The following is a 25,280-nucleotide window of genomic DNA, read 5'->3' as shown; positions in this document are numbered from 1 at the left end:
GCTTACCCCAATTGGACTCTCCTGTGGATTTGTGGCATCGGACAACGCCAGCAATATTGTGTGTGCATTAAATATGGGCAAATTCCAGCACGTCCCATGTTTTGCACATACCTTGAATTTGGTGGTGCAGAATTTTTTAAAAAACGACAGGGGCGTGCAAGAGATGCTGTCGGTGGCCAGAAGAATTGCGGGACACTTTCGGCGTACAGGCACCACGTACAGAAGACTGGAGCACCACCAAAAACTACTGAACCTGCCCTGCCATCATCTGAAGCAAGAAGTGGTAACGAGGTGGAATTCAACCCTCTATATGCTTCAGAGGTTGGAGGAGCAGCAAAAGGCCATTCAAGCCTATACAATTGAGCACGATATAGTAGGTGGAATGCACCTGTCTCAAGCGCAGTGGAGAATGATTTCAACGTTGTGCAAGGTTCTGATGCCCTTTGAACTTGCCACACGTGAAGTCAGTTCAGACACTGCCAGCCTGAGTCAGGTCATTCCCCTCATCAGGCTTTTGCAGAAGAAGCTGGAGACATTGAAGGAGGAGCTAACACGGAGCGATTCCGCTAGGCATGTGGGACTTGTGGATGGAGCCCTTAATTCGCTTAACAAGGATTCACGGGTGGTCAATCTGTTGAAATCAGAGCACTACATTTTGGCCACCGTGCTCGATCCTAGATTTAAAGCCTACCTTGGATCTCTCTTTCCGGCAGACACAAGTCTGCTGGGGTTGAAAGACCTGCTGGTGACAAAATTGTCAAGTCAAGCGGAACGCGACCTGTCAACATCTCCTCCTTCACATTCTCCCGCAACTGGGGGTGCGAGGAAAAGGCTCAGAATTCCGAGCCCACCCGCTGGCGGTGATGCAGGGCAGTCTGGAGCGACTGCTGATGCTGACATCTGGTCCGGACTGAAGGACCTGACAACGATTACGGACATGTCGTCTACTGTCACTGCATATGATTCTCTCAACATTGATAGAATGGTGGAGGATTATATGAGTGACCGCATCCAAGTAGGCACGTCACACAGTCCGTACTTATACTGGCAGGAAAAAGAGGCAATTTGGAGGCCCTTGCACAAACTGGCTTTATTCTACCTAAGTTGCCCTCCCACAAGTGTGTACTCCGAAAGAGTGTTTAGTGCCGCCGCTCACCTTGTCAGCAATCGGCGTACGAGGTTACATCCAGAAAATGTGGAGAAGATGATGTTCATTAAAATGAATTATAATCAATTCCTCCGCGGAGACATTGACCAGCAGCAATTGCCTCCACAAAGTACACAGGGAGCTGAGATGGTGGATTCCAGTGGGGACGAATTGATAATCTGTGAGGAGGGGGATGTACACGGTGATATATCGGAGGGTGATGATGAGGTGGACATCTTGCCTCTGTAGAGCCAGTTTGTGCAAGGAGAGATTAATTGCTTCTTTTTTGGGGGGGTCCAAACCAACCCGTCATATCAGTCACAGTCGTGTGGCAGACCCTGTCACTGAAATGATGGGTTGGTTAAAGTGTGCATGTCCTGTTTTGTTTATACAACATAAGGGTGGGTGGGAGGGCCCAAGGACAATTCCATCTTGCACCTCTTTTTTCTTTTCTTTTTCTTTGCATCATGTGCTGATTGGGGAGGGTTTTTTGGAAGGGACATCCTGCGTGACACTGCAGTGCCACTCCTAAATGGGCCAGGTGTTTGTGTCGGCCACTAGGGTCGCTAATCTTACTCACACAGTCAGCTACCTCATTGCGCCTCTTTTTTTCTTTGCGTCATGTGCTGTTTGGGGAGGGTTTTTTGGAAGGGACATCCTGCGTGACACTGCAGTGCCACTCCTAGATGGGCCCGGTGTTTGTGTCGGCCACTAGGGTCGCTAATCTTACTCACACAGCTACCTCATTGCGCCTCTTTTTTTCTTTGCGTCATGTGCTGTTTGGGGAGGGTTTTTTGGAAGGGACATCCTGCGTGACACTGCAGTGCCACTCCTAGATGGGCCCGGTGTTTGTGTCGGCCACTAGGGTCGCTAATCTTACTCACACAGCTACCTCATTGCGCCTCTTTTTTTCTTTGCGTCATGTGCTGTTTGGGGAGGGTTTTTTGGAAGGGCCATCCTGCGTGACACTGCAGTGCCACTCCTAGATGGGCCCGGTGTTTGTGTCGGCCACTAGGGTCGCTAATCTTACTCACACAGCTACCTCATTGCGCCTCTTTTTTTCTTTGCGTCATGTGCTGTTTGGGGAGGGTTTTTTGGAAGGGACATCCTGCGTGACACTGCAGTGCCACTCCTAGATGGGCCCGGTGTTTGTGTCGGCCACTAGGGTCGCTTATCTTACTCACACAGCGACCTCGGTGCAAATTTTAGGACTAAAAATAATATTGTGAGGTGTGAGGTATTCAGAATAGACTGAAAATGAGTGTAAATTATGGTTTTTGAGGTTAATAATACTTTGGGATCAAAATGACCCCCAAATTCTATGATTTAAGCTGTTTTTTAGTGTTTTTTGAAAAAAACACCCGAATCCAAAACACACCCGAATCCGACAAAAAAAATTCGGTGAGGTTTTGCCAAAACGCATTCGAACCCAAAACACGGCCGCGGAACCGAACCCAAAACCAAAACACAAAACCCGAAAAATTTCAGGCGCTCATCTCTAATCGTTAATACCCCTTTCACACGGCAAAAATAACACAGTATCGACCCGGCATATTGCCGAGTCGACACAGGTCAGCGTGTGGTTTGAAAGCGCCATAGCTGAAATCCCAGGTCGCTTGACCCGGCAATTCAAAAGCAGTATTATTCCCGAGTTGAATACCGAGTCAATGGCATCGTAAGCGGGCTCCTGGGTCGATGCGACCTTGGACCCGTTCACTACAAGTGGGAGAGGCTGCGCCGCCTCCGCCCCCGCTGCCAGCTCTGCCCCCCACTGCTTTGGCAACCTGCCCGGCATATTGCCGTGTCGGGGAAGCCAGCAACAGCGTCCAATGCCGGATCCCACCTTTTTCCAATTCCTGGGTGGGATCCGGCATTGGCGATGTGAAAGGGGTATTATTAAACTGCCATCCTGTCTTCCACTGCTGTGCGCCAATGTTTCTTAGATGTGCTCTAGTCCAGTGGTTCTCAAACTCGGTCCTCAGGACCCACACGGTTCACGTTTTCCATGTCAACCAGCAGCTGCACCGTGTATCACCAACTGCCACATTTTGAAAATCTATAGGTGACCTGCAAAACATGAACCGTGTGGGGTCCTGAGGACCGAGTTTGAGAACCTGTGCTCTAGTCTTTTAAACTGCCGGGTGTTTGTGCCGCTGCTCTGTTGCTTAGTTTAGCCAGCCAGTCTTTGGGCAATTTGTGAACAAGATTCAGTGGGGTGGTCAAAACTGACTGTAAATGACTGGAAGTTAATGTTATTGATGTTAATAACAATGTAGTGGCAAAAACAGGCCCAAATCATACTTGCCTACCATTTTCTCCCTCATGGAGAGGGTCAGGTAGCCAAGTATGGCCCAAATTACATAATTTTAGCAATTAAAAAAAAAAAAAAAGATCCAAAATCAAAACACAAGAGGTTGGTTTTGCAAAACAAAAACCAAATTGTGAAGGCGAATCCAGATCCAAAATCAAAACATGGGGGTCAGCGCACATCTCTAGTTACATGCTGTGTTAGACAAATGACGGGAGCTGATTGGTTGGTACCAGGGCCGGATTAAGCCTTGGGGGGGGGGGGCGCAGGGAATTTAACACAGTGGGGCCCTTCCCTACTCCTTCGGACTTTCCCCTCGTCATTCAGCAAGCCCGCAATTGCAAACAAAATAAATTATATTGGGGGGAGGGGGGTACGTAACAGCCAATTTAATCAATTTAAATGTATACTGTCTGTTATCTAACTGCACTACATTAAATAAATTAACAGGAAACATAATCCATGAAATAAATAAAAAGCAGAAAAGGATGTGAAAGCTGGGGGCCTCAGGCAAGCAGGGGAGGAGCACATAATTGTGAAGAAGCATTATATATATATATATATATATATATATATATATATATATATATATATATAATTCGTTATACAGCAGAGGTGAGTGACCAGTCAGGGTCCCGGGCAGCCAGTGCTTGCTCCTTCCTCACACAAGTACAGACCAGTCACCAGACTGGCCCCCTCGCTGCTCACTGCAATCCTCACATAGGCTATAGAGTGCAGGGTGAGAAGATATAGAGCCGCCGCTATCCAGTGCCGCCTGCGTCCACCCCACCCGCAACAATCACTTTAACTTTTTTACCTCCCCTCCTCCCGTCTTCACTCAGTACCTCTTCAGTACCGCTGCCTCGGTGGATCTCCTCCTCCCGGCTCCCACGCGGCACACACACAATCCCCCTGATTTGGCGGCTGCACAATCCAGGGGCAGTGACGATGCCACAGGTACCAACAAAGGGGGGAGGGGCCGCACAGTCTCCTCTAGCACTGCGGGACCCATCGGGGGACGCCTGTAAAAATAAGAAATAAACTCAATTTGGGAGCCATATGTGTGCTTTGGCCGGGGGCCCCCCTTGTAGGGGGGCCCGGGGGAATGAACCCCCGTGCCGCCCCCCCTTAATCCAGCTCTGGTTGGTACAGTAGTTTATTTCTCTCAACTTTATCAGTCCCCAAGGCATAGTACATATGCCCCATAGACACTTAATCGCTATTTTTGCCCAACTTCCTTTTTTTTTTATTCTTCCTTTGTGAGTGCAGGTAACACAGAGGATACAGAGACATCTATTAGTGTTCCCCTACCCATAATGCCTCGTTATGTGTCCTTTGTGTATGTGTGTATGAATAGATTGCTGGTCTCCATTAATGTGCCTTTGTTGCTAAAGACTTGACTGCCAATGTGATGCTATGTCTAGTTCATTTGCAAAGTTTCTTTGGTATTATGCGCTATGCGATTTTCTAGATGCGCAGCCATCACACAAATATATTTACCGTGCTGGAACAACTATTGAAAGGTTTGTACATTTTATAACATAATGAAAATCCAAGAGGCAAAACGGGGCAGAGTATTATGCCGATTATAATGAAAGCACTATAATATGACTTTTTTCAGTGTATTATTTAATCCGCCTATTGTGACACAAATATCAGTTCACTCGATGTTGTAATAAAAAAGAATCAAGTGACAATATGCAGATGTGTCCTCATACGCCTGTATTCAAATAGCTCCGTTTGGCGCACCACTGTAACCTGCCCCATGAGTCACACCGAACACTTTGGGGTACATTTACTAAGCAGTGATAAGAGGGGAGAAGTGAGCCAGTGGAGAAATTTCCCCATCAACCAATCAGCAGCTCTGTATCATTTTATAGTATGCAAATTATAGATGATACTTCAGTGCTGATTGGTTGCCATGGGCAACTTCTCCACTGGCTCACTTCTCTGCTCTTATCACTACTTAGTAAATGTCCCCCTAAATCACAAAATATTTGTCTTACTTGTATCACTAATAAGACCATATTACAGCGCACGGGTAAACTGCACACTGACGCTGTGTGCCATTCAGATGGTAAAAAGGCGAAAGACGGAAGACCGATACAAGTGACCGCTCGTGCTGGCACCACGTATCAGTGTGCTTAATCTGCAACTTAATGCCATCGCAACAAACACATTAACCCTAAGTGCCTAGGACCTGTGGTAGTGCCTCCCATTACCAGTCCAGGGGGCTGCCCGCACTGCAGCTCACATCACCAGGGCCGACCCAGAGTAAATCTAATGAGAGAAAAAAACGCACATGCACACAAATCTCTATAGCTCACAGGGTCAGCTGCAGGACAACAGCTTCTAGGGCTGCACAGTCTGCAGCCAATAAAAGCACACTGAGCGGGATGCATCAAGAATCACATTTTGCATGCCATGCATCCCTCCACTCAGGGCAGGACTGCCCATCTGGCACTTCTAGCAAAGAAGGTCCGATGGGCTGGTGGGCCGTTCTGGTCACACAGAGATCCGGGAAGGCCGCGTGCAGCACGTGCACATATGACAATGCCGAAAACGAGCCCCAGTCTGTTGCTGCCATCACTCATCACCAAGGCTGGATTAAGCCTTGGTGGTGTCTGGGGCACTTAAGACAGGGGGGCCCCTGTGGGAGGGGGAGTGTATATTAGATTGTGCATACCTCCCAACATGACCCATTCCAGGAGGGACAAAATGCTCTCTACCTGGACTTCCAGGCAGCAGCAGCCTCTGTACTGCTTACACACTGGGACAGGACTCAGGTGCACTGTTCGTGTGTGTCTCTCCCTAGACTCTCATTAGATAACAGATTACACAGGACTCAGTCACCCAGGTGGGGAAGAACAGAAGCTGGGATCCCTGTGTCACTTACATCCCTCTCCACCCTCCTATCTCTCTACTGGTCAGAAAGTTCCATCAGTAGCTCATGAAACCTGATACTCCTGTGTCTCTGTCTGCACTGCATACTGTCCTGCTCACATTCTGGCTGCCTGGTTCTGCTGCTGCATAATAGGGAATGCTAGTGATGTCAGTGTGATCTGCCCGGGGGGCCCCGTGACCAAGGGGGGCCCGGGGTACAGTATGCCCTGCATCCCCCTTTTAATCTGGCTATGCTCATCACAAGCATAACGGTAAGAGCTGTCCTTTGCGATAGAAGGACTTCCAGGTTAAAGACTCGGGAGTCCTTCTGTGCATGCGTTGAATGGCGCATGGGCTGTGGGGAGTGCTGGGAGAGATCCATATGGATCCCTCTCTGGGGGAATTGCGAAGAGAACCCCATAGGTTTTTAACACGCCGAGTCTAAGTTCTGGAATGCGATGCATTCCGAAACTTGCTGCATATGAGAAAATCAGGCAAACCTTCGGAAACTGAATTTTTTGAGGTTTGCCGGCCTGTTATGTGCAGCAGTTTAGCACAGTGTGGGCTTCCTACTGGAAGCTTTTACTTACACTCTGGACTGGCAGTCCCACAGGGGGAGGAGTTTCCTCCCGCAGAGCTTCCAATAGGAAGCCACTGCACAGATAACTCCTGCTCGCAGGACCAGTCTACACAGCGATATTGTTTCCTGCTTCCTGCTGTGCCTGCCCAGCACCAAGGAGAGGATTTAGCGATCAGGCTCACGAGGGAGCCAATGCCTAGGACACTAGAGGTAACTGTGTATGTGGCTACATAGCGAATAAATTTAGGAAAAAAGTAGGTAAGTCCAGAAATCGCTCCCCCATGGCAGAGTGTCTAAGATGGACAAGGCATCTTGCACAATAGGGATAAGTGTGACTAGATTGCTTAGAAGTTAACCGGCCCTGCACGTCGCTATCGCCGGTGCTAGTTTGGCCTGCATGCTGGCTCAATCTAGCACATCGCTCATTTCACCGCTGGGTGAAGTGAGCGCCCCCCCGTCACTCCTTCTTGCTCAGCACCCATTGTGCTGTGCTGAGCGGGGGAAGAGATGTGTGCTGAGTGGTCTGTGTTAAGATCGCTCAGCACACATCTCTCCCGTCAGTAATGGCCTTAAGATTGTGCATACCTCCCAACATGTCCCATTCCAGGAAGGACAACATGCTCTTTACATGAACTTCCTTCTTAATATATGATTGTAGACACCTGTGTTAAACTATTTAATTGATAAGAAAGGTGTTTCATCACAGGTGATTGCAATCATAAATTAAGAAGGATGTCCAGGTAGAGAGCATTTTGTTCCACCTGGAATGGGTCATGTTGGGATGTATGGATTGTGCATATTAAATTTAGCTCAATGGTGTATAAATTAAGTAATTTAATACTGCCTGGGTACTGTTTATAGCTCCGCCTAATTGAAAGACAACTATTTTATAAAATGTTCTTGTAGCGGAACAAAGACAATTTAAACAACCTTAAAATACACATAGAAAAATAAAAGCTATAATTTATCTTGTCACATGCAAAAATAGCAGCAGCCTCTGTACTACTTAGACACTGGGACAGGACTCAGGAGGACTGTGTCTCTATCTTTCTCTCTAGACCAGGAGTGGGGAACCTTTTTTTCTACCAAGGGCCATTTGGATATTTATGAAATCCTTCGGGGGCCATATAAAAATGATCAACTTAAAAATGATCTTGCCCCCCAGTAGTTATGCCCCCAGTCAGTAGGTATGCCCCTAGTAGTGCCCCAAGTCAGTAGTTATGCTCCCAGTCACTTGTTATGCCCCATTAGATATGCCCCCAGTCACTTGTTATGCCCCATTAGATATGCCCCAGTCACTTATTATGCCCCATTAGATATGCCCCAGTCACTTGTTATGCCCCATTAGATATGCCCCCAGTCACTTGTTATGCCGCATTAGATATGCCCCCTAGTAGCGCCACTTACACACACACATTAAAAGAAAAAAAAAACACAATACTCACCAGCCCCGTTCCTGCTTACGGACTGCTGCCCTCCGCATGGCCGCCCGCTCTTCCATAGCGCCGCACATGTACATTGCCTGAGCCGGAAGCCGGAACTCAGGAATGAGCTCCTGCCTCCGGCTGCTGCTAAGGAGAACGAGCCAGGCACCCGCTGGTAACAAAATCTCATCGGGCACCCAGCATCTCCCTCGGTTAGGTGAGCATGGCTGGGCCATATCAAGTGGCTTTGTGGGCCTTATATGGCCCGTGGGCCTGAGATTCCCCACCCCTGCTCTAGACCCTCATTAGATAACAAGTTACACAGGGCTCCCACACAGGTGTGTAGAGAGCTGTAAGTGACACAGGGATCCCACCCTGTGTCACTTACAGCTCTCTCCACCCTCCTATCTCTCCTCTGGTTGTGAAGCTGCGTTGATAGTCTGCACTGCATTCTGTCCTGCTCGCATTCTGGCTGTCTGGTTCTGCTGCTGCATAAGAGGGAAAGCTGGTGATGTCAGTGTGCTCTGGCCTGGGGACCCCCTGACAGAGGGGGGCCCGGGGTACAGTATGCCCTACATCCCCCACTTACTCTGGCTATGCATCTAATATTGTGATGTATATTTTATACTAGGTGATTCATCACGCCCTATGGGCACTCTTCACACCATCGAAAGGGGCTACGCCCTGTTAACCCTTCACGCCTTTGAACAGACGCAGGCCGGTAGATAACAGATTCAGAAATGCAGGGCAGTATAGAGGGCATACAGAAATGGTGTCCGGTTGAGAAAAGACAGAGAGGCGTGGGGGGGGGGGAGAAAGGGAATGTACAGAAACGCTGTGCGATCGGTAAAGGATAGGGAGAGGCAGGGTGGTAGGGAGAGGATAAAGAGAGGCAAGGCGTTAGAGAGAACATACCGTTGATACACACAGTGGGCACAGGTAACAAATCCGCTTATACACACAATACCCACAGGTAGCAGAGATGCTTATACACACAGTGCCCACAGGTAGCAGAGCCGCTTATACACACAGTGCCCACAGGTAGCAGAGCCGCTTATACACACAATGGGCACAGGTAGCAGTCCAGCTTATACACACAGCGCCCACAGGTAGCAGAGCTGCTTATACACACAGTGCCCACAGGTAGTAGCACAGCTTATTATACACACAATACCCAAAGGTAGCAGCGCAGCTTATACACACAGTGCCCACAAGTAGCAGTGGTGCCTATACACACAGTGGACCCAGGTAGCAGCGCCACTTCTACACACAGTACCCATAGGAAACAGAGGCACTTATACACACAGTGGCCACAGGTAGCTGAACCGCTTATACACAGAGAGGCCACAGATAGCAGTGCCACCTATACACACAATGGGCACAGGTAGCAGCACCACTTATACACACAATGCCCACTGGTAGCAGCACCGCTTATACACACAATGGCCACTGGTATCAGTGTCGCTTATACACACAATGTCCACAGGTAGCAGTGGCGCTTATACACACAATGGCCACAAGTAGCAGAGCCGCTTATACACAGAAGCTGCATTTATACACACAGTGGCCACAGGTAGCAGTGCCACTTATACATAATGCCCACAGGTAGCAGTGTCACTTATACACATAATGGCCACAGTATTAGTGTTTCTTATTAACCCAATGTCCATTGGTAGCACCTATACTCACAGAAGTTCAGTGTGTATGGGGGGTTTGGAAAGGGGGTGGATGAATTGAGGTGGAGGTGCCTCTCCCTGCCGCTGATCACCCCCTGATTCAGGGAATCACTGGTACCGGCTGTGGATACTGTCCATGGTGCTACGTGTGGTGGAGGGGTGGGTGCGGTAGTGTTGCGGGTGGGGAAGGGGTGGGTGCCGGGGCACAGATGGCGGAGGGGGTGCAGAGGTGCTGTGGGTGGAGGAGGGTTAGGTGCGGAGGGGGTGTGGATGGGGGAGGGGGTCTAGAGGTGCTGCGGGTGGGGAAGGGGCGGGTGCGGGGTAGTGCGGATGGGGTCTGTAGATGCTGCAGGTGGGAGAGAGGTGGGTGTGGGGGGCCATGGATAAAGGAGGGGGTCTGGAGGTGTTGTGCATGGGGGAGAGGCGATGTTGGGGGGGTGCGTTTGGGAGAGGGGGGTGCGGGGGGAGGTTGGGTGATGGGTTCCAGAAGTGCTGCAGGTGGGGGAGGTGTGGGTGCGGGATGGCGCGGATGGGGTATGTAGATGCTGCGGGTGGGGGAGGGGTGGCTGCGGGGGAGCCGTGGATGGGGGAGGGGTCCAGAGGTGCTGTGGGTGGTGGTCCAGAGGTGCAGCAAGAGGGGGAGGTGCAGGTGTGGGAGGTCCGCAGATGGGGGAGGGTGTCTGTAAATGATGCTGATGGGGGTGGGGGCCGGAGGTGCTGTGGTTGGGGGAGTGACAGGTGCGGAGGTGTCGCGGGTGGGGTTGGGTGTCCGGATGCACTGCGTCCAGGGGAGGGGCAGGTGCGGGGATGCCGCGGATGGGGGAGGCGGTCCGTGGGCGCTGTGGGTGGGTGCGGAGTGGGGTTACTGCGGTTGGGGAGGTTCGGGAGTGGTGGTGCAGTGGGTGGGAGAGGGGCAGGTGCGGTGATGCCGTGGGAGGAGGAGGGATGGTTGCGGGTGGCTGCGGGGTGCCGCAGTAGGGTGGTGTGGGGCGGCTGGGGGTGTGCCGCTGGTGGAGAGGCGGGGGTGGAGGTGTTTGGATGGGGTCTGTAGATGCTGGTGAGGGAGGGGTGGGTGCTGGGTCCCCGTGAATGAAGGAGGGGGTCTGGAGGTGCTGTGCATAGGGGGAGGGGCGATGTAGGGGAGTGCGTTTGGAGGAGAGGGGGTTGCAGGGGGGGTGAGGTTGGGTGATGGGTTCCAGAAGTGCTGCAGATGGGGAGGAATGGGTGCGGGATGGCACGGATGGGGTATGTACATGCTTCGGGTGTGGGAGGGGTGGCTGCGGGGGAGTCGTGGATGGGGGGAGGGGGTCCGGAGGTGATGTGTGTGGTGATCCAGAGATGCTGCGGGTGGGGGAGGGGCAGGTGTGGAAGGTCCGCGGATGGGGGAGGGTGTCTGTAGATGATGCGGGTGGGGGAGGGGGCCGGAGGTTCTGTGGTTGGGGAGGGCAGGGTGTGGTAGTGCGGCGGATGGGGGAGGGGGTCCGTGGATGCTGTGGGTGGGTGAGGCGCGGGTGTGGGGTTACCGCAGTTGGGGAGGGCCAGGTGTGGTGGTGCGGTGGGTGGGGGAGGGGCAGGTGTGGGGGTGCCGCGAGTGGGAGAGGTGGCCAGAGGTGTTGTGGTTGGGGGAGTGGAGGGTGCGGGGATGCAGCAGATGGGGGAGGCTGTCTGCGGGCGCTGTGGGAGGGTGAGGGGCGGGTGTGGGGTTACCGCGCTTGGGGAGGGCAGGGTGTGGTGACACAGTGGATGGGGGAGGGGCAGGTGCGTGGGTGCCGCGAGTGGGGGAGGGGCAGGGTGCCACGGGTGGGGAAGGGGTGGGTGTGGGGGTGCCACGGGTGGGGGTGGGGTACCGCAGTTGGGGGGGTGGGTGTTGGGGGTGCCACGGGTGGGGGGCGGCTGTGGGGGATGCCACCGATGAGGGGGTCCGTGGGCGCTGTGGGTGGCTGAGGCACGGGTGCGCGGTTACCGGTTAGTGAGGGCCGGGTGTGGGGGTGCCCCCAGTGGGGGAGGGGTGCAGGCAGGGGTGCCGTGGGTGGTGTCGTAGGTGAGGGGCGGGGTTTTTCCAGTTGGGGGTCGGGGTGCCGCGGGTAGGGGGGCACGGGTGTGGGGGTGCTGCCGATGGGGTAGGGTGGTGGTGCTGTGGTTGGGGTGTGCGGGAGTGGGGGTGCCGCGGGTGGGGGAGGGGCGGCTGCGCATGTCACAGATGGAGGAGGGTGTCCGTGGGCACTGTGGGTGGGTGGGGTGCAGAGTTACAGCGGTTTGGGAGAGCCGGGTGTGGGGTTGCCCTGGGTGGGGGTGAGGGGATGCCGTGGGTGGGGGTGCTGCAGGTGGGGGAGGGTGCACTTGCGCTCGTGCCGCGGTTGGGGGGGAGGGGGGTGGCTTCAGGGGTGCCATGGGTGGGGGGGGGGCTGGTGCGGGGGTGCCGCGGGGGGGGGGGGGTCGTGGGTGGGGGAGGGGCAGGTGCTGATGCGGGGGTGCTGCAGGTGGGTGAGGCTGTCAGTGCCCGTCCCTGGCACATTGCCATTCCCCTCCATGCTGGCCAGTCACCGGCTCTAGTGTCACCAGGGTGCGGGGACTGTGTGGGGAGGAGGGACAGAGTGGACTGGGCAGAGACGGCGAGGGGACTGGGCGGGGATGGAGGAGGGAGGGGACTTCTTGCCCTGCATTCAGCCACCCAGATCTGTGACTGTATGACTCCGCCCGGCGTTATACACACAATTATTCTGGGCTAATATAGAGGAGATTGTACACATTGGTCACAAAATGTCATTGTAAACACAATTTGCAGTTTTTCCTTCAGGTAGTAGCTTGTGGCTACTAGAAAAACCACAAATTGGTTGGATATCTGTGCGCTGTCTACAGCTGCTAATACGGGTATTCCTAACGAGGTTTCTCCACCCTCAAATTACATAGACATTGACAAACATTTAGGATACCACTGATTAAGCGCTGTGCGAAGATCAGGAATCAAATCACATTCATATAATCTCTTTTTCTTCAGTCCATTAGACCGGAAAAGAAAAGAGAAACATAGAACATAGTGCAGTATCTCTGGTTAAAAATTTAATGACATACAATACACATGAACATAAAATATCCTGGATAGCGATACTATGAGTAAAATGACAGCTTGCGCTGTATAGGCATTCAAAGTAGTGGAAAATCCGACACGGATACAGGTAGTGGGTAATTACCAGAACAAGGTGGAAACTAGCATGTATAGTTCCTTAGGTGTGCTGACATCAAGGCTCGTCCAGCTGCAGCAGGAGTTGTCTTTCTGGTGTCAGTTCAGCCCTCTTGGTCTGGCATCGATGATACCACGTCCCTCTCCGGTTGGTGAAGTCCACTGGGGCACCCACGCGTTCCGACCCTGCCTGGGTCTTTCTCAAGGTTTTGCTCCGTTTGTGAATACTAACTCGTGAGCAAGCCACGTAAAGCTGCCCATGGGAGAATCAGCTGGTCCTGAGATCTACGCCTGCAGCCTTGAGGGTTTGCCCCTGCAACTTGTTTATCGTCATAGCGGAGCACACACTTACAGGAGACTGCAGGTGCTTGATTTGAAAAGGTAAATTGTTGGGGATAAGGGACATACATGGTATATACACACAGTCTCACCTGCACCACATCCCATTCAATCTCTGCCTCAGTTAGGTTCCTCTGCAGAGCATTCACTTTAAGTCGGGTTCCATTGCATAGCTTGGTTGGCGTCAAATTCTGCAGAAGCATGATCCAAACACCAACTTTCTATATTTATATACATATAGGGGCTTATTTATCAACAAGTGCCACATCTCGTTGTGAATGATAAAACGTGTTGCATATGATAAATGTTTCTCCAGCCAATCAGTTGTAGCTGTCATGTATCCAGCTCCTAACCATCATGTGTTTGAAAAATGATACCTGGGAGCTGATTGGCTGGAGCACTGTTTAGCAGTACAGATGGTGTAATGGTTAGCATTACTGCCTCACAGCACTGAGGTCATGGGTTCAATTCCCACCATGGCCCTAACTGTGTGGAGTTTGTATAGTCTCCCCATACTTGCGTGGGTTTCCTCCGGGTACTCCGGTTTCCTTCCACAATCCAAAATATACTGGTAGGTTAATTGGCTCCCAACAATATTAACACAGGTGGTCATTCCGAGTTGTTCGCTCGGTAATTTTCTTCGCATCGCAGCGATTTTCCGCTAACTGCGCATGCGCAATGTTCGCACTGCGACTGCGCCAATTAAATTTGCTATGAAGATTGGTATTTTACTCACGGCATTACGAGGTTTTTTCTTCGTACTGGAGATCGGAGTGTGATTGACAGGAAGTGGGTGTTTCTGGGCGGAAACTGGCCGTTTTATGGGAGTGTGTGAAAAAACGCTACCGTTTCTGGTAAAAACGCGGGAGTGGCTGGAGAAACGGAGGAGTGTCTGGGCGAACGCTGGGTGTGTTTGTGACGTCAAACCAGGAACGACAAGCACTGAACTGATCGCACTGGAAGAGTAAGTCTCGAGCTACTCAGAAACTGCACAGAGAAGTCTTTTCGCAATATTGCGAATCTTTCGTTCGCAATTTTGATAAGCTAAGATTCACTCCCAGTAGGCGGCGGCTTAGCGTGTGCAATGCTGCTAAAAGCAGCTTGCGAGCGAACAACTCGGAATGAGGGCCACTATTCTGAATGTGTGTGCGTGTACATGTGGTAGGGAATATAGAAGTAAGCTCCACTGGGGCAGGGACTGATGTGAATGGGCAAATATTCTCTGTTAAGCGCTGCGGAATATGTGTGCGCTATATAAATAACTGGTAATAAATAATCATACACAACAAGTTTTATAATGTACAGCGAGTTTTACCACCGTTGATAAATTGGCCCCATAGTCTTTTTTTGCAGACGCCAAGTGTCTGATGTCACATAGAGATCATCAGGGGTTAAAGTGGGGGGGAAACAAGGTTCCACCACTTGTAATGGTAGGGAAAACTAGTTCCACCACCTCCATTTCTCTGCACAGTAATTACAACAGAAAAACCTGCTCCATCACCTACATCAATAGAGGATTCAGGCGGCGCTAGTGTTACCGATGAGCTGCAGCCACCTCCCCATTCCTCAGGTCCTGGTGGTCCTCCTCCATTTACAGCCTATCCTTCCTGGTACTCATATATGCTGTGGACAGCATTCACGCCCTCCTCAGGGCCCATTGGCTTCCTTTTCTGTCACGGAGTATGTGATGTCATGCTGTCCCCGCTGCTGAAGTGAAGAGGAGCCATGAAGAGGAGAAGGCTCTGTGCATCTTGAAAACAAGATGAGAGGGTGCTGGAGGGGCAAGAGAGGTGGGGAAGCTGCTGGCGGATTACAGTGCATTGACCTGCATGAGGGACACAGGCGGAGAACTGTTAGAGTGACAGAGGCAGAGGTTTGTATAAGGGGTACTACTGTGGTCATTATGCGTAAGGGCCACTACTATTGTGTGTAAGGGGCACTAGTACTGTAGGCCTCCTGTATATAAGCGGCACTACTACTGTGGGCATTTTGTGTATAAGCAATACTTCTGGTGGAATTATGTGTATAAGTGGCACTACTGTGGCCATTATGTGTAAAGGGCACTACAAATGTGGGCATTACAACTGTGGACATTATGTGTAAGGGTCACTAATACTGTGGGAATTGTGTGTAAGGGGCACTACTGTGGGTACTGTATATAAGGGGCACTACTGTGTGGCAAAACATGTATCGAGGGTACCATTGTGTAGCGCAATGTGAATAAAGGGCACTACTGAGTGATGTAACCTGAATAAGGGGCATTACTATGTGGTGTAATATGAATCAGGGGCACTACATACAGTGCAATGTGAAAAAGCTTTTGCTACTGTGTTGTGCAATTTTAATTGTGGGTACTATTATTTGACCACGCTGCTTCTTTGTGAGATCAATGTCCCTTTATAAAGTATGGGAAGTAGGGCACTAATTTATAGTTTGCAGGGGGTGTCGAAAACACTAGCACTTGCCCTGGCTCTGCTTAATGTGAAGGGGGGGGGGGGAGGATTGGTTGCAGGGTAAATGAGTTCCACCGCCTATCCAGGACCACTTTAAGCCCTGGAGATCATACATACCACAGTTTCTATCTAGGGGGGTAATTCAGACCTGATCACTAGGGTGCGTTATTTGCATCCCCGCGATCAGGTAGTTGCCGCCTCCAGAGGGAGGGTATTTGCTGTGTGCAGGTGTGCAATGGCATTTGTTGGAGAGCAGCACCAACATGACTTTGTGCAGTCTCTGCTCAGCCCAGGACTTACTCTGCTGCTGCGATGATCGGGGCCGGAGCTGACGTCAGAAACCCTCCCTCCAAACTAGAGATGAGCGCCGGAAATTTTTCGGGTTTTGTGTTTTGGTTTTGGGTTCGGTTCCGCGGCCGTGTTTTGGGTTCGACCGCGTTTTGGCAAAACCTCACCGAATTTTTTTTGTCGGATTCGGGTGTGTTTTGGATTCGGGTGTTTTTTAAAAAAAACACTAAAAAACAGCTTAAATCATAGAATTTGGGGGTCATTTTGATCCCAAAGTATTATTAACCTCAAAAACCATAATTTACACTCATTTTCAGTCTATTCTGATTACCTCACACCTCACAATATTATTTTTAGTCCTAAAATTTGCACCTAGGTCGCTGGATGACTAAGCTAAGCGACCCTAGTGGCCGACACAAACACCGGGCCCATCTAGGAGTGTCACTGCAGTGTCACGCAGGATGTCCCTTCCAAAAAACCCTCCCCAAACAGCACATGACGCAAAGAAAAAAAGAGGCGCAATGAGGTAGCTGTGTGAGTAAGATAAGCGACCCTAGTGGCCGACACAAACACCGGGCCCATCTAGGAGTGTCACTGCAGTGTCACGCAGGATGTCCCTTCCAAAAAACCCTCCCCAAACAGCACATGACGCAAAGAAAAAAAGAGGCGCAATGAGGTAGCTGTGTGAGTAAGATAAGCGACCCTAGTGGCCGACACAAACACCGGGCCCATCTAGGAGTGTCACTGCAGTGTCACGCAGGATGTCCCTTCCAAAAAACCCTCCCCAAACAGCACATGACGCAAAGAAAAAAAGAGGCGCAATGAGGTAGCTGTGTGAGTAAGATAAGCGACCCTAGTGGCCGACACAAACACCGGGCCCATCTAGGAGTGGCACTGCAGTGTCACGCAGGATGGCCCTTCCAAAAAACCCTCCCCAAACAGCACATGACGCAAAGAAAAATTAAAGAAAAAAGAGGTGCAAGATGGAATTGTCCTTGGGCCCTCCCACCCACCCTTATGTTGTATAAACAGGACATGCACACTTTAACCAACCCATCATTTCAGTGACAGGGTCTGCCACACGACTGTGACTGATATGACGGGTTGGTTTGGACCCCCCCAAAAAAGAAGCAATTAATCTCTCCTTGCACAAACTGGCTCTACAGAGGCAAGATGTCCACCTCATCATCATCCTCCGATATATCACCGTGTACATCCCCCTCCTCACAGATTATCAATTCGTCCCCACTGGAATCCACCATCTCAGCTCCCTGTGTACTTTGTGGAGGCAATTGCTGCTGGTCAATGTCTCCGCGGAGGAATTGATTATAATTCATTTTAATGAACATCATCTTCTCCACATTTTCTGGATGTAACCTCGTACGCCGATTGCTGACAAGGTGAGCGGCGGCACTAAACACTCTTTCGGAGTACACACTTGTGGGAGGGCAACTTAGGTAGAATAAAGCCAGTTTGTGCAAGGGCCTCCAAATTGAGTCTTTTTCCTGCCAGTATAAGTACGGACTGTGTGACGTGCCTACTTGGATGCGGTCACTCATATAATCCTCCACCATTCTTTCAATGTTGAGAGAATCATATGCAGTGACAGTAGACGACATGTCCGTAATCGTTGTCAGGTCCTTCAGTCCGGACCAGATGTCAGCATCAGCAGTCGCTCCAGACTGCCCTGCATCACCGCCAGCGGGTGGGCTCGGAATTCTGAGCCTTTTCCTCGCACCCCCAGTTGCGGGAGAATGTGAAGGAGGAGATGTTGACAGGTCGCGTTCCGCTTGACTTGACAATTTTCTCACCAGCAGGTCTTTCAACCCCAGAAAGAGAGATCCAAGGTAGGCTTTAAATCTAGGATCGAGCACGGTGGCCAAAATGTAGTGCTCTGATTTCAACAGATTGACCACCCGTGAATCCTTGTTAAGCGAATTAAGGGCTCCATCCACAAGCGGAATCGCTCCGTGTTAGCTCCTCCTTCAATGTCTCCAGCTTCTTCTGCAAAAGCCTGATGAGGGGAATGACCTGACTCAGGCTGGCAGTGTCTGAACTGACTTCACGTGTGGCAAGTTCAAAGGGCATCAGAACCTTGCACAACGTTGAAATCATTCTCCACTGCGCTTGAGACAGGTGCATTCCACCTCCTATATTGTGCTCAATTGTATAGGCTTGAATGGCCTTTTGCTGCTCCTCCAACCTCTGAAGCATATAGAGGGTTGAATTCCACCTCGTTACCACTTCTTGCTTCAGATGATGGCAGGGCAGGTTCAGTAGTTTTTGGTGGTGCTCCAGTCTTCTGTACATGGTGCCTGTACGCCGAAAGTGTCCCGCAATTCTTCTGGCCACCGACAGCATCTCTTGCACGCCCCTGTCGTTTTTTAAAAAATTCTTCACCACCAAATTCAAGGTATGTGCAAAACATGGGACGTGCTGGAATTTGCCCATATTTAATGCACACACAATATTGCTGGCGTTATCCGATGCCACAAATCCACAGGAGAGTCCTATTGGGGTAAGCCATTCCGCGATGATCTTCCTCAGTTGCCGTAAGAGGTTTTCAGCTGTGTGCGTATTCTGGAAACCGGTGATACAAAGCGTAGCCTGCCTAGGAAAGAGTTGGCGTTTGCGAGATGCTGCTACTGGTGCCGCCGCTGCTGTTCTTGCGGCGGGAGTCCATACATCTACCCAGTGGGCTGTCACAGTCATATAGTCCTGACCCTGCCCTGCTCCACTTGTCCACATGTCCGTGGTTAAGTGGACATTGGGTACAACTGCATTTTTTAGGACACTGGTGAGTCTTTTTCTGACATCCGTGTACATTCTCGGTATCGCCTGCCTAGAGAAGTGGAACCTAGATGGTATTTGGTAACGGGGGCACACTGCCTCAATAAATTGTCTAGTTCCCTGTGAACTAACGGCGGATACCGGACGCACGTCTAACACCAACATAGTTGTCAAGGCCTCAGTTATCCGCTTTGCAGCAGGATGACTGCTGTGATATTTCATCTTCCTCGCAAAGGACTGTTGAACAGTCAATTGCTTACTGGAAGTAGTACAAGTGGGCTTACGACTTCCCCTCTGGGATGACCATCGACTCCCAGCAGCAACAACAGCAGCGCCAGCAGCAGTAGGCGTTACACGCAAGGATGCATCGGAGGAATCCCAGGCAGGAGAGGACTCGTCAGAATTGCCAGTGACATGGCCTGCAGGACTATTGGCATTCCTGGGGAAGGAGGAAATTGACACTGAGGGAGTTGGTGGGGTGGTTTGCGTGAGCTTGGTTACAAGAGGAAGGGATTTACTGGTCAGTGGACTGCTTCCGCTGTCGCCCAAAGTTTTTGAACTTGTCACTGACTTATTATGAATGCGCTGCAGGTGACGTATAAGGGAGGATGTTCCGAGGTGGTTAACGTCCTTACCCCTACTTATTACAGCTTGACAAAGGCAACACACGGCTTGACACCTGTTGTCCGCATTTCTGTTGAAATACTTCAACACCGAAGAGCTGATTTTTTTGGTATTTTCACCAGGCATGTCAGTGGCCATATTCCTCCCACGGACAACAGGTGTCTCCCCGGGTGCCTGACTTAAACAAACCACCTCACCATCAGAATCCTCCTGGTCAATTTCCTCCCCAGCGCCAGCAACACCCATATCCTCCTCATCCTGGTGTACTTCAACACTGACATCTTCAATCTGACTATCAGGAACTGGACTGCGGGTGCTCCTTCCAGCACTTGCAGGGGGCGTGCAAATGGTGGAAGGCGCATGCTCTTCACGTCCAGTGTTGGGAAGGTCAGGCATCGCAACCGACACAATTGGACTCTCCTTGTGGATTTGGGATTTCGAAGAACGCACAGTTCTTTGCGGTGCTTTTGCCAGCTTGAGTCTTTTCAGTTTTCTAGCGAGAGGCTGAGTGCTTCCATCCTCATGTGAAGCTGAACCACTAGCCATGAACATAGGCCAGGGCCTCAGCCGTTCCTTGCCACTCCGTGTGGTAAATGGCATATTGGCAAGTTTACGCTTCTCCTCCGACAATTTTATTTTAGGTTTTGGAGTCCTTTTTTTACTGATATTTGGTGTTTTGGATTTGACATGCTCTGTACTATGACATTGGGCATCGGCCATGGCAGACGACGTTGCTGGCATTTCATCGTCTCGGCCATGACTAGTGGCAGCAGCTTCAGCACGAGGTGGAAGTGGATCTTGATCTTTCCCTAATTTTGGAACCTCAACATTTTTGTTCTCCATATTTTAATAGGCACAACTAAAAGGCACCTCAGGTAAACAATGGAGATCGATGGATACTAGTATACAATTATGGATGGACTGCCGAGTGCCGACACAGAGGTAGCTACAGCCGTGGACTACCGTACTGTACTGTGTCTGCTGCTAATATAGACTGGTTGATAATGAGATGTAGTATGTATAAAGAAGAAAGAAAAAAAAAACACGGGTAGGTGGTATACAATTATGGATGGACTGCCGAGTGCCGACACAGAGGTAGCTACAGCCGTGGACTACCGTACTGTACTGTGTCTGCTGCTAATATAGACTGGTTGATAATGAGATGTAGTATGTATAAAGAAGAAAGAAAAAAAAACCACGGGTAGGTGGTATACAATTATGGATGGACTGCCGAGTGCCGACACAGAGGTAGCTACAGCCGTGGACTACCGTACTGTACTGTGTCTGCTGCTAATATAGACTGGATGATAATGAGATGTAGTATGTATAAAGAAGAAAGAAAAATAAAAACCACGGGTAGGTGGTATACAATTATGGATGGACTGCCGAGTGCCGACACAGAGGTAGCTACAGCCGTGAACTACCGTACTGTGTCTGCTGCTAATATAGACTGGTTGATAATGAGATGTAGTATGTATAAAGAAGAAAGAAAAAAAAACCACGGGTAGGTGGTATACAATTATGGATGGACTGCCGAGTGCCGACACAGAGGTAGCTACAGCCGTGGACTACCGTACTGTACTGTGTCTGCTGCTAATATAGACTGGTTGATAATGAGATGTAGTATGTATAAAGAAGAAAGAAAAAAAAACCACGGGTAGGTGGTATACAATTATGGATGGACTGCCGAGTGCCGACACAGAGATAGCTACAGCCGTGGACTACCGTACTGTACTGTGTCTGCTGCTAATATAGACTGGATGATAATGAGATGTAGTATGTATAAAGAAGAAAGAAAGAAAAACCACGGGTAGGTGGTATACAATTATGGATGGACTGCCGAGTGCCGACACAGAGGTAGCTACAGCCGTGAACTACCGTACTGTGTCTGCTGCTAATATAGACTGGTTGATAATGAGATGTAGTATGTATAAAGAAGAAAGAAAAAAAAAACCACGGGTAGGTGGTATACAATTATGGATGGACTGCCGAGTGCCGACACAGAGGTAGCTACAGCCGTGGACTACCGTACTGTACTGTGTCTGCTGCTAATATAGACTGGATGATAATGAGATGTAGTATGTATAAAGAAGAAAGAAAAATAAAAACCACGGGTAGGTGGTATACAATTATGGATGGACTGCCGAGTGCCGACACAGAGGTAGCTACAGCCGTGAACTACCGTACTGTGTCTGCTGCTAATATAGACTGGTTGATAATGAGATGTAGTATGTATAAAGAAGAAAGAAAAAAAAAACCACGGGTAGGTGGTATACAATTATGGATGGACTGCCGAGTGCCGACACAGAGGTAGCTACAGCCGTGGACTACCGTACTGTACTGTGTCTGCTGCTAATATAGACTGGATGATAATGAGATGTAGTATGTATAAAGAAGAAAGAAAAAAAAACCCACGGGTAGGTGGTATACAATTATGGATGGACTGCCGAGTGCCGACACAGAGGTAGCTACAGCCGTGGACTACCGTACTGTACTGTGTCTGCTGCTAATATAGACTGGATGATAATGAGATGTAGTATGTATAAAGAAGAAAGAAAAAAAAAACCACGGGTAGGTGGTATACAATTATGGATGGACTGCCGAGTGCCGACACAGAGGTAGCTACAGCCGTGAACTACCGTACTGTGTCTGCTGCTAGTATAGACTGGATGATAAATAATGATATAAAAAATATATATATATCACTACTGCAGCCGGACAGGTATATATTATATAATGACGGACCTGCTGGACACTGTCTGTCAGCAGAATGAGTTTTTTAATTTTTATAGAATAAAAAAACACCACACAAGTCACACGACGAGTGTACTTTTTCAGGCAGACATTCAATCACAATATACTATACTGGTGGTCAGTGTGGTCAGGTCACTGGTCACAGTGGTCAGTGGTCAGTCACACTGGCAGTGGCACTCTGGCAGCAAAAGTGTGCACTGTTTAATATGTACTCCTGGCTCCTGCTATAACCTATAACTGCTCCCCAGTCTCCCCCACAATTAAGCTGTGTGAGCACAGTCAGATATTATACATAGATGATGCAGCACACTGGGCTGAGCACAGATATGGTATGTGAGTGTGACTGAGTCACTGTGTATCGTTTTTTTCAGGCAGAGAACAAGAACAGAACGGATTATTAAATAATAATAAATTATAAAACTGCACTGGTGGTCAGGTCACTGGTCATCAGTCACTAGTATAACTCCTCCTAAGCTCCAGTAAGTAAATGAAGTGTCTCACTCTCACTCTCCTATCTATTTTAATTTCTAAACGGAGAGGACGCCAGCCACGTCCTCTCCCTATCAATCTCAATGCACGTGTGAAAATGGCCGCGACGCGCGGCTCCTTATATAGAATCCGAGTCTCGCGATAGATTCCGAGCCTCGCGAGAATCCGACAGCGTGATGATGACGTTCGGGCGCGCTCGGGTTAACCGAGCAAGGCGGGAAGATCCGAGTCGCTCGGACCCGTGTAAAAAAACATGAAGTTCGGGCGGGTTCGGATTCAGAGAAACCGAACCCGCTCATCTCTACTCCAAACGCCTGGTCCCTCCTGCGTTTTCCTGGACACTCGTACAAAACGGTCATTTGCCACCCTCATACGGCCTCTTCCTGTCAGTCACCTTGTGATCGCCTGTGTGATCGCTTTTTTTGTACCATCCCGTCGCTATGCACCGATGCCCGGTGCCGTCGTCCGACACGCCGGAGCATTGCGGTGCATACGCATGCGCAGCAGAGACCTGATCGCCCACTGTGCGAAAACGCACAGCAGCAATCAGGTCTGAATTACCCCTTAGGTCACTTAGCTCTACAATTGTGAAAACGCCATCCAAATTCATCCAGCAGTTTTTGCGTGATGCCGAAACTTACAGATAGACAAACAAGAAAAAATCGCTATGTACAGGCACAACCCCTACAGTTTTATTATATGTACAGTATATATATATATATATATATATATATATATTGGTAGATGCTCAATTAGCTTAGTGATATCATTCAGGTGCTCAAAAGGGAGAGGTATTTCTAAGCAAGAAAAAAAGGCATTTGTTTCCCCCAGCACCCTGAATGATAACCGTAACCAGATATAAATTCCACATAATAATAGAATTCAGAGATCTTCGTTACACATATTTGAACAAATGTGTGAATAAGCCCCAAAGCCGCATCAAGGCGTCTCTGTATATTTGGGGTCCCTAGTGCTATATCTAGGTGCAGGGTGTGGCACCGCAAAACACCAGCATAAGCCAGAAAGCCCAGCGTAGCATACCAGTGAAAAAACTATAGTGTTAATAAATTAGTATTTAGGAAGCCGAAGCTATAGAGAAAGTGACACAAAAATGAAATGCAATTAAAATATATATATTGTGGCAGGAGAGGTACTTTGCCACCTGTAAGCTACACACAGGGTCCTGGGGGTGGATGGGAAGTGTGGATACTGTTGCCATATAGACCATTACATAACAATATAATTTAGTAGGTACCAAAGTTAGAACAAATTATGTAAATTAAATAATATGATTTATTACCCAATGTGATTTTAACCAGTTAAGAGTGTGTGTATATATATATTATTGTAAGGTATAACTTAAATAGGTTTGAATGTATTAGTCTTATGTTTTGAGAATTTAGTAGCATGTATTTCTGTGTGTTTTACTGCAAGATTATGGGTCATTATGTAAGAAACAGGTTTTCCCTGTGTAAGCCATATAGCCAGAATACACAATACATTAAGCATTACACAAATTCATCCCTTCCATGCCATTATTCATATCTGAATTAATGAAAGGATTAACGTCTGATCTGCGCTATACCAAGTACAATTAAATCAAAGTTTACATGATATGTAGATATATGTATAATGTATACTTTATTCACACACTGCAAATAAATAATCATAACTTGGTGGATAAAGTCAATAGGTCACCTAGCTCAGGTCTCATAATATGCAAACAGTTACTGGTATGAACAGGGTACATTGGAATTCACAATCAAAGATCTTCATACCTTTAGAAAGTCTATCAACTAGCTGGCCTATTGTCCAGTTATACTGCTGGCCAGAGGCAATGATAATATAGGATCAAACGCACTATAAACAGGTCCCCATCATTTATGCTAACACCCTAGGGCCTAGGCGAAATAGATCGTTTACACATCCATACAAAGGTAGATCTCTGATGGATAAAGAAATACCACATTTTATGATCCCAAATTCCCTACATGCTCACCACCGTGGGACGGAGTTCTGCAGAGAACGTTTTATTACACTTTGGAATCTGTCAAAACCTATAATTATGTACTTCATTGGAAACTGTGGGAATATACTAGTTTTGAATTGGTAGAATATAGGATAAAAGGGGCAGTCTGATAGCTAGAGAGTTAGAAGGAGAGGAGGAAGGAACAAAGTCCAGAGGGAGTCAGGATCCTAAGACGGTAGCTATGAATTATGCCCTCACATATTCTTGCAAGTGTATAGTATGTGTATTAATTGTTTAAATTTGTATAACTGTTTGTGTTTTATGTATGTACCATGGTTAAGGAAGTACAGATAAATTATAAGATTTATTATCATT

This window comes from Pseudophryne corroboree, chromosome 7 (assembly GCF_028390025.1).
Source record: "Pseudophryne corroboree isolate aPseCor3 chromosome 7, aPseCor3.hap2, whole genome shotgun sequence".
NCBI lineage: Eukaryota > Metazoa > Chordata > Amphibia > Anura > Myobatrachidae > Pseudophryne > Pseudophryne corroboree.
Note: the sequence above shows the minus strand (reverse complement) of the source record.